Below are 21,336 nucleotides of genomic sequence, written 5' to 3'. Positions count from 1 at the left end.
TACGTATACATAATTTTTTTTTTGTATCAAACGTGTTAAAAAAAAAACAAATAAATACATTTTTAAATTTGTCTCATCTTAGGCATCCTCAGGATGCAACTGTTCCGTTCGTTCTCAGGAGGAGGGGGTTTATCGGTGGCGCGAGGGCGTGTTTACGTGTAGGCGGCGCTCGCTCCACCGTCGTCACATGGCCACAACGGCAAGTTGTACATAACCGCCCGCAGTGACGCCCGACCGTCGCAATAGTGTGCTAGTCGGTAATGCGCTCCGTTATCTGAATCTTTATCACGTCACGTGGTCCAAGTCACGCGGATATCAAATCATGGAGATCTCGAGGTATGGTACTCCTTTGAATTGTATTTTTCTATGCGCATAAACGACGATGGCTTTGCGTTGTGGATAATAAATAGACGACACTCTTATTATAGGTATATTATTATACTGCGTGTATCGATATAGTGATTACGAAACTGAATAATAATATAATTTATTATTATTTCGCATAGAACATTATTTTAACGGAGCCATGCAGTCATCTATGCGGCTTCATCGAAATACGTGTACGAATATTAATCCACGTCATTTTGTTTTTTAATTATCTCTAAGTTACCGCGATAATTTTATAGAGATCGACCGGTAGATAGTATACAATATTATTTTATACCTACCATGAATCATGAACATTTTCTTTTCAAACATGAAACATAAACAATATAATTGAGTAAACAGTTGTTTGTGTTAAGTAACATTATGTTATGTTTAGTATGATTTCAGAAAAAAATTAACAAATTATATAAAATATATTATTATTACTATAATAAAAATAAAAATAATTACTGTAATATTCAGTGTATAGCTTAGAAAGTCATTTTCTTAATTTTTCTTGTTTAAATAAAATACATTTCCTATATCTAAGATAATATAATATATAAAAGAATCAGTAGATCGTATAAGAAATTTCAAATGACTATATTGTCTATTAATATTTATAAGCTGTCGTAAATTGTTTTCTGTTAGCATTGAAAATTAAAAAATGAGCGTTTGTTGAATAGTTATAACAAAAATGTCTTATTATTTAAATTATTAAGTGACGTTCTAGAAATAATAAACAAAATATTGTCATTATTCTTCATGGTATACTTATAACAACGTTATATTATAATAGATGTTTGTGTAAAATCTAAGTTAGTTAGGAATTCCCAAGATCCATTAATAAATATTTACAGAAAGTTTGTTTGTTCAAGGTTTTAAAATATATACATATTTAAAAAGATAAATTCAATACAATTAAAATATTTTAACATAATACCAGCATTTAATTATTTTATGTTTATATAAAAACAACAAAATATTTATTTTTTTAACGTACAAAAATATTTATGAACAACTTAAAATGGTTTTATAATATACATATATATACACACACACATATATATATATTCAGCATATAAAATATCTATTCTAAATTTTATAAAAAATATTTTTGTCTTCATAGGTTAAAAGATAAAAAAAAGCACAATTTTAACTAGACCTTATTCAATTATATAAATATATAATGTATTAAAGTTGTAGTTAATATTAAAAAAAAAAAAAATCTCGTAGTAGGATTCATTAAAGATACTGAGTACTGCGATATTGCAATAATATTTCCCTATTTCTTGCACTTTGCAATAAGCAACACATTTTTCTTTTCAGGGTAGTGACGAAAATCTGATTTTGTAATATTTTTGCTGATTGATAATTAGATATAGATCATAACTACTTTTTTAAAGATAAATGTTCTCAAAATTTTATAAAAATTATTATTTATATTAATTTATTTTTAAATGTTCGTTCATAATATTGTATTTATCAGATTCGAGCATGAGCATATAAATGTTAACTATTATAATTTATTATCGTGTCTATATATTGTAAATAGATAATAAAAAATATAACCAATTTAAGTATATTTTTACATTTAAATGCACTTTATGCTAATAAACTCTAATGTAATGTATTATCTTATTATGTTTTTGTACTATATTTATATTTTTGTTTTAAATAATATGAGTAAGCTTTTTTTAATAAACTTGATAAACTATTAGTATTAATAATCTAAATACGAAATTTTTTTTATCTTTTCTTGAATTAAATAAACATAATTTTAATAGGATTTTGTAAAACTATTTTTTATAATTACAATTTAATTATTGTCAACATACATATTATCTTATATATAAATTTAATGTAAATTGTATTTTGGTTTAGCGTTTGGAAAATATTTATTTAAATTTGAACTATAAAGGTTTTTATAGCACTTTTAGTCGACGATAACCGATATATTTGTTGAGATTTTTTAAATTTAATGTTTGAACCGGTAAATCGGACAGACAATCATTCAACTGGGACAAATAACAATTATAATTTGTTACGCGGGTAGGGGTCCCCATCTGGTCTAACGGCGATAAGCGATTTTTCTTACCGAATTATTCTCGTCGTTTTCGGGGCGTCCGAAGAAAACGATGTTGAAATGTCATCATTCTTCCGATGTTGTGGTGTCAACGGACAAACTCAATTTAATCCGTCGACACCGTCTTTGTAGTAATTCCCAGCCTTGAGTTAAACTTGTGTTTCCCCGCGTGTCTTTTGTGTCCGTGTTTTTCACGTCACCATTTGAAACCACAAAAATGTGTAAACTAATAATAACAATAAAAGACGAAAAAAAATATACCCACTTAGGCTTCTCATCATTGACGTTGGTAACGTGTCTTTTTTTTAATATTATTTCTTTTCCTTGCCTTTTGTCATTTGGGGCAATGAGCTTGACAATAGAACGGCTTATCTGTCTGGTGAAAATATTATACGGCACCGATGATAAGAAGGCTGAGGGTGTATACAATGTCGACGGTATAACGAGATAAATTCTTGGTTTACGGCTCTTTTGTACCTTAAACAGACTAAAAAGCATTGGGGTAGAAAAAATATTAACACATTTTGGTTGAGCGGTTAAATTTTGAAAATAACACTTAGTAATGCAAATGTAGTGTTTAAAAAAAATAAATAAAAAAATGAGTACGAGTATAATTTTTAACTAAAAAGCTAAAGAATCAACATTAATAAATAAATATTTTTATTATTACATTATAAAAACAATAAATCGTTAAAACATTTAACCTCATAAATTAAAAAATCGTATATTAATACCTATCATTTTAAATTACCTAGTTTGTTACAATTCATAATTTTCTAATTTAATTCGCATACTATACTCTGTATTTATGATACAAACTAGCAGCATAAATATTAATTTTGATGCACTCAAATATTAAAACATTTTAATTAGTAACGATCGCACCACTACATGGACCTAATTATTGGCTATACGATATCAAAACGGTGCAAAATGATATAATTTTCAGAAATATTTAATTACTATACCTATACGAATATTTAGTATCTGTCATATCTCATGGCTAAGAGGCCAAAAGTTGTAAGTCACAAACTCTAAATTTTACAGGAGAGCAGATTTTAGATTTTAAATTATTCCACATCAAATTATTTCTGTTGTAGATTTTTGTTTTTCGATGTTGCAACTGATTTATTTGTGAAATATTCTGTAGATTACATAAATTATTACTTTTAAGTCTTAAATAATTTTTTAACGTAAAAATAATGTTTTTTTTTAAACTTAAATGGGACTTGTTATAAATGGCAATTATTATATATTTTTACCATGGACATACAATGTTTTGATGGACATATTAAAAACTGTTAATTTAATAAAAACTCTTATTAATTAATAATATTAATAGTTAAAATGTACTTAAAACTAATTTTTTTGATATACTAAATTAAATATATATATATATACAATTGTTGTAAAAAGGTTAAAAAATGAAAAAAAAAATATAAAAAAAATGTATTCGTTGTGAAAAATAAAAAGTACTTAGTTTTCATTAAATTTTTAGACAAATAAAGCCAGTTCTTTAATGTTATTTTATGCTAACTAACAACATCACATTTTAAATTTAAGAAATATAAATATAGTTTCATATATAATATACATAATCATAGTTATAATTTCTATTGAGTATAATTTATTGACAAATTCTAAAAAAAAAATGCTTCATAGTGAAAGTTTAATAATAACTTATACAAATAAAAAATTTAAAAAGTATAGCTTTTTCATTATAATACAAAACAAAATTTTGTTGACAAATAAATAAAAAAAAAAAAAGTATACTTCACCTTTAATTATCAAAAATGTATGTTAAAAAAAAAACAAACAAAACAAGGTACTTAATCCAAGATATCAAACCAAAGTTGAACTAATGTTTAAAATGTATAATATATTATTTTAAATAAAACAATTAATAATAATACCTATTATTATTTATTATGTTGTATTTTAATTAATTGTATCGACTATAAAGTATTAACCAATTAAAATAAAAAAGAAGGAACTTACAAAACTAGAGAAGCAACAATAACAAAATATTACACGAGCGTCACACGTTAAATAATAATAATATTAAAATTATATCGATAATAATATTATTACTACGTATCGGCGTATCATCAGTGATTAGAACGGCATATATAGTTCTTCTAGAAAATAATACGTTCGTAAATATTCATTTTTTATAAATAGATTAACAAATTTAATATTATCTAAAACATTACACGTCCAAAATTGAATGAATTGTTTTTGACAAAAATAACAATATATATATTATGTATGATATTATGTCATACGTGTTTAATCAATGATAGTATACTTACGAGGAGTGATTGGTTGTTATTTGATAATTTTTATTTCAGTATCTCGTAAATGATCGTATTCTTATTTGAGCACTTTATACATTTTGTATCTACCTAGTTTAAAACGAGATGTTGGGTGTATGTGTATGTGTGTGTGTGTGTGTGTGTGTGTGTGTGTGTGTGTGTGTGTGTGTGTGTGTGTGTGTGTGTGTGTGTGTGTGTGTGAATTTGCGTTTCTGAGAATACGCTGATTCTATCAGTCTATGTTGTATGTGTATATATTTATTATTTCCACGATTGTAGCCATTGAACATAATACTCTACCGTTTACTGTATGTTAAAGGCAGACCATTGTGATTCATATTTATTATTATATGTATTGAAAATACTACATAATAATAAGAAAAAAACACATGCGTATTATGTTCAACGGTTATTCTTTACGCTTAATCTCAGTATTTGAAATTGGAATATAAATCGTACTTATTGATATTTGTTATAAGTATAAGTCTGTCTGAATAATTCGAATTTAAAGGGGAACAAGAAAAAGAAATTCATGTTATGTATTTTTTTGAGTTATTTAATTATTTGATATAGGTTAATAGGTTATGTATAGGTTTTATCTTATATATTATTGAACTAAAAGTTTCCGGAAAAACTTAAGTTATCATGATTAGATTAGTTCGAGTTATAAAGACTTAATGGTACTTTCTTGGTAAAATAAAAAACACTCTTATATATATTATTAATTATTATTTACCCAATATTAAATCAAAACACTTTATATCTATTTAGTGTGATAGTATAATACTGTGTCTTTTAACAAAAATCATATTTCATCTTTGTTATTAAATAATTATTTGGTATAGTTGGATAGGAATCTAGGATCTATGGCTAAGTCTTTAATTCTTGAGAGTTAGATATAACGGTATTATCTAGACGTACTTATATTTTTAATGTAAAACAGTTTTTTGAAACTGAAACATTTAATTAATTTGTTGTTTATTTAATACTTTTAAATTTATATGCCATTTTATAAAAAAACTAACTTTGGTATACTCTTTTAAAAAATTGAAAAAAAAGTTTTTATTAGAGTATACTATACACAATTAGATTTTCGTCCTGAAGCCTGAACTGATTCAATTTTTACCAAGATTTTTTAGCATTTTTTGGGATATTTTATTATTTTTTTAGTTGTACGATATTAAATTATAAATGCGAGTAAATTATTAAAATAAATCGTTTAAATTGTTATTCATAATCCAAAGCGTATTTTGATAATATTTGTGTGAGTATTTTGTATTTATGTTTTTTCCTTTGCACCAGTTATAAAAAGTCACTTTATCGATCAGTTAGCTTATAAAATATATTAGGTACGATATTGTATGCATAGGTATTATTATTATTATGTCAATATTTATTCGACGTGTTTCTTATTTGTGTTAGTGATAAAAAATTGTAAATTGTATGTCGATTAGTTGATAGTAACTCTGAATAAGATATATTTATGTTCTATTCTAGAGGAAAATCCTTACTATATAATACCATCGGTAACACTATGTTACGAGACGTTTGGGACTATGAAAAAATGTACATAATATTTTCCGGAGCTTTTGTTGTGAATGTGCAGTTCGTTTCATTCGATGACTCCCCTCGAGAGAAGACGTATAATTTCGGGTATCAGGTGGTTTGGCCCAGTGTAAATTCATTATACTACTAAGACTTATAGCTTAATTTACAATATTTTAACGAGTATGAGCTACTATTGTGTTATTTTAATAATTTTTAAATCGTAATTCAAACATATATAAATAAGCATATACTTATAAAAAACCATTGCTAGACAAATTAACTATGTATTTATTTAACTTGTTGATTTAAGTTAAAAAAAAAATAACAAATAATTTTACTTTATTAAATAATAGTGACATTCTTTTCTGATTATTTTCAATCCACGATTATGAATGTTAAGCAAATTTAATAAAAATATGTATAGGTACCTACAACAATTATTATTTAAAATTATGCATTTTAGAATTTTAGATTAATTACCAGAAAATATATTTGAAAGAGAGGTTATTCTCCGGAAGAACCCTACTATCAGATTTAATTAGGTTAAATTTTTTTTTTTCAGCGATTACGACACCAACGTTTTTTTAAATATTGAACTGATTATTTAGTAATGTTATTGTTGAGAAATTTCAAATTAATGTGCTTTGACGAGTTAGTAATTTTCTATGGGAATTTATATAGATTTATATATTTTTATTTGATTGCTATTGAAATCAATAAAATATAGTACATTCAACACTTCGATAGTCTAACAGTTATTTGTTTACAATAAATGTATAATATAAAATTATTAATAATACTTTCGTTTATTTTATTATTGTTTATTCTTTAACAACAACAATTAGTGCCTATTTTTAAAACAAAATATATTTTAATGCAAGCGGTTATATTAGAAAATAAATTAATTTAATGTTACATTAAAGTTACTTAATTTTAATTAATCAAAAACTGCATAATATGGACAAACATTTAAATAAGTTAAATTATTTAAGTAAGCATTTATCTTTAAAAAAGTATTTCGTTATTTAACTTAATTAAAAGTAACTTAACTTTAAATTTTCGATTTGTTAATTTTCAGCTGTTGCAAATAAGTATAGTATAATATTTTTTATAGTTTATCACTATAAATATGTATAATGTAAATTTATATATTGTCAAAGGAATGCAAGACCATCAGGTTAGACATCTGAGTTAAACATAAATGTTGATTAAAATTTCTTTAAATATTACTTGAAGTAGCTAGTTGTGTTATGTATTTGTGTATCAACTATTAGTCTTATAATAGTATAATATAGACTTTATAAAGAAAGTGCATATAATATAATATCAATTAAAAATATATAGTTATGTAAATTTAATTTTTAATAAAATTTAATATTTCATTAATTAAATTAATATCACTGTATAATATAGCAAATTTTGAATACGAGATGTGATTTTTCAATATAGTATAACAAACACTGATTGGTTAATTTTATGTTATTTTTTTTTAAATTTATTATACAATTTGTTTTTCACGAACTATTTTATTCAAGTACAATAATATCTGAAGAGATTAACATTGTGCACAATGAGTAAATTCTTGGTTCGAAGATCCAATGATATGAATGAATTAGATATAAAATTTTTGATTTGTGAACGTATTAAACCGGCGTGTATTAAATACTTTTTATTTCTTGACAGAGTTGTGATCAGTAAACTAAAAACAATGAATAGTATTCAGTATTTATGTACACATAACTTTGAAAGATATAATAAATTTGTTTATGGTAACATTGATTACAAGTAGAAATAATAGATATCATATCAGAAGACTAGCAGGTTTTATATCCTCAATCGTATACAAATAATTGAAGTGAAGTTATTAGACAATTTGGCATTATCTAAAATTCTAACTATCAAAGTTCTAATGTTTAAATAATAATTTGATTTATGATTATTTTGGTAAGTCTTAATTTAATCAATAGTTAACACTATTTTAAACCTAATGGAAATTGCATCCTAATATTATTATACAAAAATAAGATATACTATTTTAATATACCGACTTATGCATATATCTCTGTACCAATAATTTGCATATATTCTGTTTTCATTAAATAATTAGCTCAATGCGTGGCTTTAAATTATAATCACATTATTTCCTATACACCTTATATTTTACATACATATTCTTACATTAGTATAATTATTTATTTGATGTATTCAATGTTTAATGAATTATACGTATATTATGTTCAACAAATCTATAGATATTTATTGATATAATTATGATCACAACTATAAGTGATATACGCAATTTATTATTGTTATTACTTGAGCCTCAACGCCAATTATTGGAATTAAATACAAGTCTACACATTTTTATATATTACTTTTTGTATTTATCTTTGACTTGAGCTAAAAATTGACAGTAAAAAAAATATATCATTATAATAATTGCATTTGATGATTTTGTTTTGAAGTAACGAGTTGTTATCTGGTATTTTCCGATACGTTTGGTAATTGGTAGACTTTAGATATAGCCTATAAGTAGAAGTAAAAAATGGAAACAAGTCAATTTTTGTCATTTTGAGGTGGTAAAGCTAAACAAAAAATCCTTAACCTGTCTTGTTATGTTTTTTTTTTATTTTAGAATTGTACACTAAACTTGTTGAAATAATAACCACTGTCTAATGATATTTTCATTTTACCTTTCAACCATTGTTACACATCATCTGAAATTCAGTTTTTTTCAATTTTGTTTTGCCAATCGTTTTTTTTCAACATAAGCAATTGATCTTCAAACAGCTACATTCACAATCTTTTTTATTTTTCCAATGAAACCACCAATGTATCCAAAACTATAGAGTGAATTGTTAAATATAATATTTTATTCATTTTATTAATTATTTTTATTTATTCGAATATTTTGGTGTTTGAAGTTATTTTGTATGAACATAATAATTCTGATTAAAAGGGTTTTCTTTTGTAAAATTGTTCTGATAATAATATTTTAGAATTGATATATTGTTAAGTTCATAATAGATAGAAATGAAATAGTGTATATTAAACTGCATTTAGAATAATCAGAATTTTAAATAATTAAAATGTTTGTGCGCATTATATATTATTATAATATTGTATCCATTTTTACTGTGGCCAAACTCATCTTATACTTTATACTATCTATCCATAGTTTTATAAGTTTAAAGTAGTTAGGTATATGATTTTCACTGTTAAAATCTCAAAATAAACTTAACGGACATTTTGTCAAACTAAGTCTTTAGCTTGGTCAAGATTATCGTTTACCTCGAATGGGGATTTACTGTGGATTATGGCTAAACTATATTATGAACTCTGTTGTAGAATAATAACAAACTTCAAAACATGACTAAAGAAGTAGCACAGTTTCATAAAAAGTTTTCAACAGATAATCGACACGATGCGTGAGGTATTTTGTTTTAAAGTTACATTGTTGTTTTTTTATATACATGTATAATAATTTTCTAATTTACCTTAAACCAAATATAGGTTTTATATTTCAAAAATTGTATCATTAAAGAGGGTGACTGTTGTTTTATGGTTTGTTTTATCAGTCTAGTGGTCAGCTAATTATTAGGCGTTGACTGTGAAAATGGAAACACGAGTAAGATTACAGAGCTGAACATAGATTCCAAATACGTGTAAGATAATTACAGGATGAAATTGTACTCTCCTTTATTGAGACAAATCTTTTTGTATAAAACAGTTTCTCATTTGATTTTCAAAAAGTAAAATAAAATATCGTAAAATGTGTTTTAAATAACTATAAAATAATTTGTTTTTATATTAAATCAAATTCAATAGCTAACTGTTTATTTATATAATATTAAGTCTTAGGAAATCAGAGATGGGTTCAATTTATATTTGATTTGCATTTTTAGTGCTAATGGTTTTGATTTTGTTAATTATTAATTCTTCGTAAATTTTTTCATAAGATTTTTTTTCTAGGTGCGTTATAAAATAAAAAATGTATACAATTTTCCAATTTAAGTGACAGTAAATGGTTGTGATGTATTATCTGTCAAACTTTTTTAAAGCATTTATGACCATTGATTAATTCTTAGAATATCCAACAGATATACTAGCATATGTGCATCAAATAATGAGATAGACTTTTAAAATTTTATTATAATACCTATGGATATTTCATACATTATTTTAAATTTTATGGTACTGTTAATAGAATTCCAGTTACGAAGATAGTTTAATTAATAAAAAAAATATTATAAATGGTATCCCATTTTATTATAACAGTTATAATAATTTTATAACTGATTGATGTTATTTAATACATATATCACATATGGTTTTAAACAATACACACCTTGAAAAACTAAAAGTCATAATTAATAGTATTATTATATTTTTATTGATAAAACCAAAGTGCTCTAGTACTAAGCTTATTTTTAATGAATTGGGTGTACAGTACTTCGGTAAAATATTTTTTACTAATGTATTGTATTAATACTAGTATATAAATATAGGCATTTATTGACCAATGTGCAGTGGCGAAGCTTAAGTTTTTAGTTGGGGAGACATTGAATAAAGTGACACTAATACGCTTTTTATTTTACCTATTCGATAATACATTTTTTTTTCGTATGAGTAATTAATAATTCCATCGTTCAAAATGACATAAATTATATCATCAGCCACGAGGACAAACTACAATATTAAGAAACACGTAGGTACCTATCGGCTATCAGTAATAGCGATTTACAGGGGACGATGGCGTGACAACGCGATGCCGATGTCGATAATTGAGGAAATCGGAATAGCGAGACATGTCTCATAGCGAAGATAGTAAACCCCACTTACATAAAAATCCCCCCCCCGTACCCGCGCGCCCATAATTGGGAGACGTTGCGATGGAACGTCTCTTTAATATAATATATAATATTTGGAATGACCCGCATGGCCGTATCGCGCGCATCTAATCTATTTTAATAATTCTTAAAGACTATAACTTACTGTACAACGAAAAACCAATTTTAACAAATATTAAAACATATATAATTTTTATAATATAAATGACGTTAAGATTAGCAAATATTTTATAAAACAAAATTATTTTTCCTGTGTTCTAATTTCTTAGTGGGTAGACGTTGTCTCGTTGTCTCCTACGACGCTTCGCCACTGCCAATGTGAAACATAATTATAAAACCAGATATAAATGCAACATAAATATTGTTTCAAGTAGTAATACTATTTTTGGTTCGCAATGTACAACATAATGGTAGAATCAAATGTATGTGAAAAATTGAATATTAATTTATTTAACTTCAAATGTGCTAAGGAATTTAAATTTTTCTTCTATAAAGTAAACTTTGGTAATATTTGAACAAATTTTTTATTTGTTTAAATTATTTTTATTATTTATTTTTAATTCTGTTACTAATATTATATTGTTTTTAACTTCCTATGACATAATAACATGTATACCTAACTCATAAACTAAACTCTACTCTCCCAATATAACCTATGCTTATAGGGATTGTTGCATATTGTTTATTTGTCCAAATTTTTATGTGTATTATGTACCTATGTTTGCAAAATGAATATCATATTATTTATTATTATGTGCTTCATTGTGACTCAATTTGTTGAGTTGAAAACTAAAATAATTTCTTGATTATTCTCTCGATTAATCCGTTTTTTATTATCTGTATTAGATAACAACAATAATTAATTGACACATTATAGATAATTATATATCTAAGTACTTAAAACATTTACATAATAATTATTTTTATGATTGTAGCTTATTAGTTATTTACAATTGTTTACCTATTCAAAATAAAAAACCTTTCATCTAACTATAATCTATACGATTCCATTATTATTTTAGAAATTAATGTGTTATTTTATTGTCTGGTAACTTTTACGACCCAACGATTACATTTAATTGGTCGGTATATGGTACTTCCTTTTTTCGTATTGTAAATATATTATTATTGTTGTCGAGTATTACAATTTATAATTACTTACTTAGCACACTGCACTAAGCTATCACAGTTGCATTTTAAAATGCGTAGGTATAGGTACCAGTTTTGTTATTGTATATTATCGTTGTTCTGCAAATGACATGACATTTTACACAGAGTTTCTTTGATCTCACTTCTACTTTTTATCCGTCATTCATTGTTATGGCAATATTTTCCTATAGCTAGTCTATTTAATATTTATATCTAGAATCGTTAAAACAGTATTAAGTTCCAAGTTGGAACATAATACATACAAATGCTATAAATATCGAAAATAAAAATACAATACATTACATTATTGGTATTGATTTACTTTATAAGCTGCTGTGAACAAATTTCAATTATTTTAAATAATTTTATTGTTATTTGAAGAAGTTCCGTTGAAATTATAAATACATGTATAAAAATTATGTTTATTATATTCATATATTTATTATTTATTGAATCATCATCAGTCACAATAATTATAAGTAAAAAGCATATTAATTGAAAATATATTAAGTATTTTTATGAAGCTGTCTCAAATAGCGAGATTGTGATTGGGATTAAGGAATAAAAAGTTAATAATACAGTTATATATTATGATAAATTATATTTAATTCAAAATAATATAAAAATATAAAATTAGATAAATTACCAATTTCTATGCAACATGAAAAAATAAACTAAATTTTTAATTACTTAAATTTAGATAATTCACATAATTAAAAATGAACTTTTATATTGAAAAGTAGATACATCAATATTTAATCATCTTAGAAGACTAATATAAGTATTAAAAATATACTTTTTCCATTAAATATTTTTTATGAACAGATGCGTTAAGGTTAATCCATGTTGCAATCATGTGTCATGTGTGATGCTGATATTTAGGTTAATAAACCTAATAAATATTCCTACCGACTCATTACTATAGAAGTTGTATAGATTAATTATATTTTTAATATTAAAATTATTGTATAAATTTGCATTAAGATAACTGTAATATGGTTTTCTCAATATAAATCTCTATAATGAATTTATTGTGACATTAAGTTTATGTATATAATAGGTTTACGGATTTACTCCATACATCTAAACCATAACTTAATATGTACGAAAGCTATATACATTACTCTTAAATTAATTGTTATTGAGAATTTCTCTTTATGTTTTGAATCGGTGAAAGTATTTTCTAACAGTATTAATTACATATTCGATTTGAAGATAAAATCCCATCTCAAATACTGATAAAAAATGATTCATAGATATTTGGTCGATCTTACATTAATCATTTTATCTTAAATACAAATAACTTTATTACAGCTTATAGTATGTATGTATACTTAATGGCTCTACATATTTAAAATGTTTATATCTGTATTTGAAAAAAAGTATAATCAGCTTTACTAGAATTTAGTTCTAAGAAATGATTAAGTATCTTACTAATTTCGTATGATTTTTAGTGTATAGTTAGCAGAATTATAAAATCAGCAGTCCTATTTTTACTGACCAAAATAACAGTATTATCAGCAAAAATGATAATTGTAGCTCATAAATTTAATTTTACTAGAATTTTAGAATAAATAATGAAAAGTATATAAGAACAACAGATATTATTTACTTAATAGTTAATACATTGGTTTTCTTAGTTATAAAATATCATATAATATCAATATACATGAATAATAGATTTAATTAAAAATAGCTTAATGTTTTAACAAATTTCAAGTAAATAATAATATATGATTAAGTATTATTGATGTGTCTTACATAAATATTAGTACAGCTGTATTTAAAAATTGATATAAATTGATATATATATATATATTTACATATTTATAATTTGCAGATACAAAGTAGCTTGAAAATTATAAGACGTACATGTTTGTTAATACGTGTTAAATTTTAACGAGTCTTATTTGAATTTAATTATCACTTAGCTTAACTTTCCTATAAGGTATTGTCCTAAAACAATATAACATTGTGTTATGAGTACTTATATTAGTTTTATAATATTTTGGACAATATTATTAAAGGCATTCTGTATTATTATTCTGGATACTAGACTTATATTTTTCGTCTTATAAATAAATGGTAACATGAATTATTTTTAAACGCACAAAGAAAATTTTCACTAATATTTAAAATTAAAAAAATATTCATTATTCAGAGATATTGTCAATAATAATTATTTTATTCAGCTGATAAGTTTAGCCCCCTCCTATGAAAAATAAAATAAAATAATAATCTCCTATTCTGTTTTGATTTTTATTAGCAATGATTGTAGATCAAAACAAGTTGAATTATTTCAACTGTGAATAATAATAATAATAAAAAAAAAAATAACAATTCATTGTCATAAAATAAATATAAGTATCTATATTCTATAAAGCATACCTTTTTTTTTTACTAAGACAAAAAAAATCCTATAGAATAATATTGTTTTGTTAAATTGTATTATACAAATTCAAATGTGCTTGGAACGGCGATATCATATAATTATAGAAAATATTAGTTAATTTAAAAAATAAGTTTTTGAGTTTTATTTTTGTTTGTATAAAATATGGTATGTATACAAATTAAATAAGAATTTATTAGATATTATATCATATCATGTTAGTATAACACCCCTTATAAGATATTTAGTTTAAATACACCTTTGAAATAAGAATTTACTTTACTTTTGGTTATGGGTTCATTTCAGTATTTTACATTTTTAATGTAAAATAATATCATTCGTTTCTAAAGTATATAAGCTCCCAAACGAAAAAAAGCTAGTTACAAAAATAAAAGGTTTTTGAATACTTAATACGTGATTACTTCTGACTAACATGCCAGTTGTGTATTACTTATAAGATATTTTAATTTTTTATGTGCGAAATATATTAAAAAATGTTGTATATTTAATTTTTAAAGTTAGTTGAAAATAACAGTTATTGCGGAGTATTAAAAATAAAACTGTCGAATAATGGAATATATTAGGTATTTGCGACGATTTTGATTTTTTACTAGAAAATTGTGTTAATTTATTAGGTCTTTGAAAATATGTGTTTGTAAAATTTATAATTTATAGAGTTCGGCACTATCAAAATTATATTAATATCTATAGGTAATATACAAAGGCACCATTTTCTTTCCATGAATACAGTCTTTACTATGCGCACTTAAAATATACGATAATAGTCTTTCTTTTTTATATTATATAAATATGGTTTTGCATTTGTTAATACTCGCTAATTTTCAGAACCACTTTATCTAATGGACATTAAATTTTGTATACGTATTTTTTGGAAATCAGAGAATGATTATAATTTTTTGTTTTTCAACCTAAATAGATAAGGTAGAATATATATATATAGGGTGGCCCACACAGGAACTAATTTTCGGATCAAGAAAATGTAATAGTTTTTTTTTTATGTATATTGGGTTGCTATTTGTTATAGAAATTAAGAAGACTTATATAATAATATGCATTATGCATTTTATACATATTATATGTTTATAGCTTATATATATTTAAAATTTACTTTATAGATTTTCAAAAAAAACTTAAGAGATTGTATAGATACACTAACAACAATTTTCTTGTAAACTGTAGATACATATAGACCGTCATACACGGATAATACAGCGTTGAGTTTTATATTTATTCAATTTCCAGGGTGAAGTTGGGTTATATAGTTAGTATCACAGTGAAAATATTTCGCGGATAAGTGTATATAGTATATTGTTTTGTTTAATGTTATTCGAGACCGACTTGACGTTATAACATAACCTTACGGATAAGGCCGACGCGAAGAAGCTCGACGGTAAATTTCCTTCTTTTTATTGTCCCAACGGACCGTCGTTTTCCTGGGCTCGTGGTTTTTACGTATTACCTACAGCAACTACGTACATTTTGGCGTTTTCCCGTCCAATTACCGTTCGTAAATATATCATTCGGACATCGACTCCGGTTTGGAAAATAAATCCGACGACGACGCTGCACATTCGACGTCGCGTGTGATGTGTGGCGGCGGCGTATCTTTGGTGGCCCTCGTAGACGAGTCCCGCGGGTGAGCACTTGATATACGCCTCCAATTTGTCGAGGGTCTGTACGTAAAATTCGCGGCTTGCTTCCACGACGCACATATAAAAGAATCAAACGCCGCAACCGTTGTAATACCGATGCCGCTACCGCAGAGGCCCGCGTCACGCTTGCCGTTGATATATTGTCGCCGAACAATGTTCAATTAACAAGTATAACTTCGTTTATACCTATTTTGTTGTTTTGTGTTCTATACATGTATAGGTATCATTCGCAGCCGTATCGCGTCCATCGGGAGTTCGCGCGTCGCAGTTCATTCCTAGCTGGAACGCGCGCGTGAGAACGTAGTAGAGACGTTTTTATTTATTGTTTTTTTTTTTTTTTTTTTAGTTCGATACGTATAATGATATATATATATAGGTAATATTATATAAAATATAATGTGTCGATGACTCCGTGGTATGAGAATAATTCGATTACGATTCACTTCTACGACGACCGCGACACAGTATTTATTAAGTAAATTTGAGACGAATTTATTTATACACGAGTTACACGAGCGAGAATCCACAAAAAAAAATCGTTTTAACTAATAATTAATAAGATTTAAAAAACACGAACATTTCATAAACCACCAGTGTGTGTAATCGAGTTTAATAAATCTAAACTACGGTATATTCATCATAGTGGTATATTGTTGGGTATAAATGATATAATATTCATAGAGGTTATCATTGCAACAAATTTACATTTGTCTCTGGCCGCTCTTCAAATAATCGTATTGAACGGATATCATCTTATTATTCAACAACTTCATAAAGACCTATGATAACTATTTTAAAGGAAAAAGTTCATGACAATAGTGTTCGCCATCCTTTTCGCAAAGGAAAAAAGTTGCTTAACTTTGTTAAATGAAAAAACGATAACAACTTAATATAATACAGTTGGATCGAGGCTGGCGAGGAATATCGCATAGCTCCAGTAGAATGCTTTAAGCTTGCGAAAAATCCTGTCAAAGAAAAACTCCGTTCACATTTTTTAAACTTTTTGTGTGAACTATAAATGTATATATTTATTCATATATTTCTTTATTATTACTTATCATTAGTTTTGGCGGCGCTGTGTGCAATATTTATTACGTCCCGAGCATTGAGAAAAAAAATTTAATCAGGACGCGCCCAGAGTTTAATTTGGTTATAAAGATATAAGTTTTTGATTCCGAGTTTTTGTTTACCCCGCCTTGCTCATCTACTCTGTTCTACCCCTAGGTTTTTTTTTTTTTTTGGCAACCGAACTGAATTTTTTCGCAACCATTGGATTCGTCTACGGGTTATTACGTGGCGGCCACAGACACTGGGCAGTAATAAATAATATTTCACGGCCAAAACAAACGGGGGACCCCACAACACTATACCCTCTTCCACAATAATAATAATTTCGTCCCAAGCCAAATAATTCATATTTATTTTAAAATAATAAATGGTATGAGCAACTTAAAAGTTTTCTACGTCTGCTTTTATCAAAGTAATAATATTACAATTTTAAATGCCTATAATTTAATTATCTTAAAAAAAACATTGTAAAGTAAAATGCCAACATATCTAATTATTAACGTTTTTGTATTAAATATATTTTTCTTAGTATTAGTACTTTATAAATCAGTTATATCAAATCAATATTTTGTGTATTTTATGTGTTTGTATGTAGGTTAAAAAAAATGAAGTGTAAAAAAAATCTTGGGTTTTGGGTATTATTTATGATCACTAATGCAAACATCAACTTTTTATGTAGAGTAATAATAATTTTTCTTTAATTTAACAGTCAAAAATAATTGAAAAATACTGGTTTATTTTTAATTATTTACTAATATAATTAAATAATAATTTTATACTTGCAATTTATTTATTTTTCAAAATATTGTCTAATATTGTATAATAACTTAACCTTGTAATATATGGGTCGATACACGTACATTGATTATGGAATTTATTTTTTAATTTTGATTTTTTTAAATTAATGTTTGAAATCAATGATAAAATACTGCTTTGAAAATTTTCACTAACCTTGTAATTTAATCGTACAACAGTTTGTTTTATAATGTTCTTAAATGTTACGGGATCATAATAAAAGTGGATTTCTCGAGATTTTTGATACAGTTAACATTTTATTACTATTGACAACGGATTTAATAATAATTTAATGATTAATAATAATATGTATAATAATACAATTTTAATACAAGATAATGGTTACTCACAAAGTCACGAAATAAGAATTTAACTATATGTCTTTTTAAAGTTTAAGTTGTTGATAAAGTAACCTTCAAATCTTAAAAATATATGTATACAATTTTTTTTTAAGAAAAATTTAAAATGCAATTTTTGATGGGATTGGATATTCATAAAATGTATTACAAAAAATAATTTTTTTATTAGTTATTTTTTCGTAAAAAAAAATTATTATTCACTGAGGAAAAATGTGGGTTGATAATAATAATATTTGGGATATTTTAATTATGATTAGAACAACATATCCTAGAACTTAAATGATATCATACATGTATACGATCTTTTGTAAAATCAATTATATTCTATTACATTTATTGACTATGGGATGAAAGTTCCTTTGATGATTAATATAGTAGTTATAATTTTTCATTCGAAGTCACGTATACTCGCTTTGCTTTTATTTTACTGTAATCGTCTCTTGTATAATATTTTGATAAAGAATCAGTACATTAGTATAAACTAAAATTTATCCATATTCTTGTAATATATTATATTCAATTTGCGTTTATTTTTTAATGTGAACAATTTATAACTCAATAAGAATTATTATCATTAGGTATTTTTGTTTATGAATATTAATAAAATTAAATATCTAAAAGAAAAGTTTTATTTTAGATTTCGAATAATAATTTCTTACACCTGAAAATAATCTATAATATATAGAAATATAATATGTATTATATAATTATTATTATTATTACTCCACCGATATAATTTATGCAAATTAAAGATGCGTGTTTCAAAAATAACTAGTATAAAATAATATATTTTATTGCGGTTGTGCAAATATCATATTTAATTATGAAATTGTTATTTACCGAATTATAATATTAACTATCAAACGACGGCTTTGTGACTTTTCACCCATCATTATTTCCGTACTTAATGATTTGTTGATCGTTCGTATAAATTCTCAGATGACATTTTTATATCCTTTACTTTACCGACTATTATGTATCTATATAATATATAGATATACACTTTTTTTGTGATTTGTACTCTACGCATTTGACATTTTCTCCAGGTATCTTTTATTTCGCATTAGAATATTTGCTATAAGGGCAGCTACCCTCTAACATTGAATTGAAATCGATTTAATACGTTTTTCAATTTTTAGACGAGTTCAGCAACGTGTTTTTACTCACTTCTCTCTCTCCTATTCCACTAAGAATTTCTTTACATACATGCATCTTTGAAGACTAGCGTATACTTGTATGTAAAGAAGATTTTTTTTCTTTCTTGAAATGTCACAATTACGGTATTCTGATCACGAATTTGAAATCGACGTAGCCACCAATACGTGTTTTCGATTTTAAGAAAAAAACGTATTTTTTCTTTCGTTACTTGCATATAAAATATCAATAAAAAAAATTAGGTCTGTAAGATGTTATCAAAATAAAATAAAATTAGTCTAATCAATTGAAAACTGAAATATTTCCAAACTTATTTTAGTTTAAATATTATAATCCTTTAGCAATAGTGTTACAACATTATTATATTATTGAAATTTAATTAAATTGTGTCATTTCTTTGTTTTTGTATTTGTATAATACATTTATAACTGTGTTCATTATAACTGATTGGCTGATAAAAGGAAATAAAGTTTAATTTTATTGGAATAATAAAGTATTTATTTAATAGTATAAATAAAAAAGCACAATATCATTGATAAAAATAACATAAAACAAGTTTTAAAATTAAAGAATATGTTATGAAATAGCATAAAAAAAATTTAGGTATTATGTATTATTATGTGTAAAAATATGTTTTATAGTAGCATTTTGATGATTTAATAATTTCTTGTTTTTCCAAATTATAAGAGCCTTTAATAAAAATCTATCTAAAAAAAATTGATGGATATAAAATTTCTCAAAATACATATAATGGTTTTTTCCGTTTATTTTATAAATAATTATTTGTTCAATATTTTCATTACTTTTTAGCGGTATTTAAAAATTATAGATCTTAAGATGCATAGTCTACAGCTATCAAAGGTAATTGGTTTTTATTTATTTAAATATTAACGCTGCTCTAAGGGCAAAGATCACAATTTTAATATATAATAACGTTAAATTATGTTATTATAATCTTAGTATAGTTAGTACCTACATATATTGTGTCTTAACAATTTAGCATAACTAAAAAAAAAAAAAATGAATGCTAAATAAATGTTGATTACAATAATGAGAAATATATATATATTTTTAAATTATATATAATTAAGTATTATTAGTATTCTTGTATTAATTTGTGAAACAAGAGAAATAAATTTACTTCATGATTAAGGACACACTATTTTACTGTTTAGTGATTTATGTAGAAATAAAACATCTTCACGGTACTTCCGAAATGACAAAGGTGTTATATTACATCTTTTTTCAATAACAGATATTGGTTTTAATTTATATTTTTAACAAGTTCAAGTATAAAACTGATTGATACATATTATACACACGTACTTATTAATTTGTTACAAAAACTTAATTAAAAAAAAACTTACAATTGCGTATGCTTATGCGTGTTAGATTGGTTACTTTGTTTTATTTAATGATTTAATGATTTAATGTTTACATTTAATATTTCCTAATATACATATTGCAGATTAAGAGAGTAGGAAATCGGATATTGTCGATTAATACAAGAACGGTATGAAAAACGAACTTGTTAAAAATAATTGGATAATTATGATTGAATTAAGTATGTCGTTAAGATAATA

The 21,336-nt window shown here is 24.8% G+C and overlaps 1 protein-coding gene across 1 annotated transcript in view; it reads left to right on the top strand.

Moving 5' to 3' along the window:
• Nucleotides 1-229: 229 nt before the first annotated feature.
• Nucleotides 230-21,336, top strand: part of LOC113560316 (lachesin-like) — an 86,309-nt gene continuing 65,202 nt past the window's right edge. The window contains 1 exon segment of the mRNA XM_026966100.1: nt 230-336. The gene's annotated coding sequence lies outside the window, so the exon portion shown is untranslated.

Source organism: Rhopalosiphum maidis, chromosome 4, assembly GCF_003676215.2.
Source record: "Rhopalosiphum maidis isolate BTI-1 chromosome 4, ASM367621v3, whole genome shotgun sequence".
NCBI lineage: Eukaryota > Metazoa > Arthropoda > Insecta > Hemiptera > Aphididae > Rhopalosiphum > Rhopalosiphum maidis.
The sequence above is the reverse complement of the archived record's forward strand: the minus strand, read 5'-3'. Positions and strand labels throughout refer to the sequence as shown.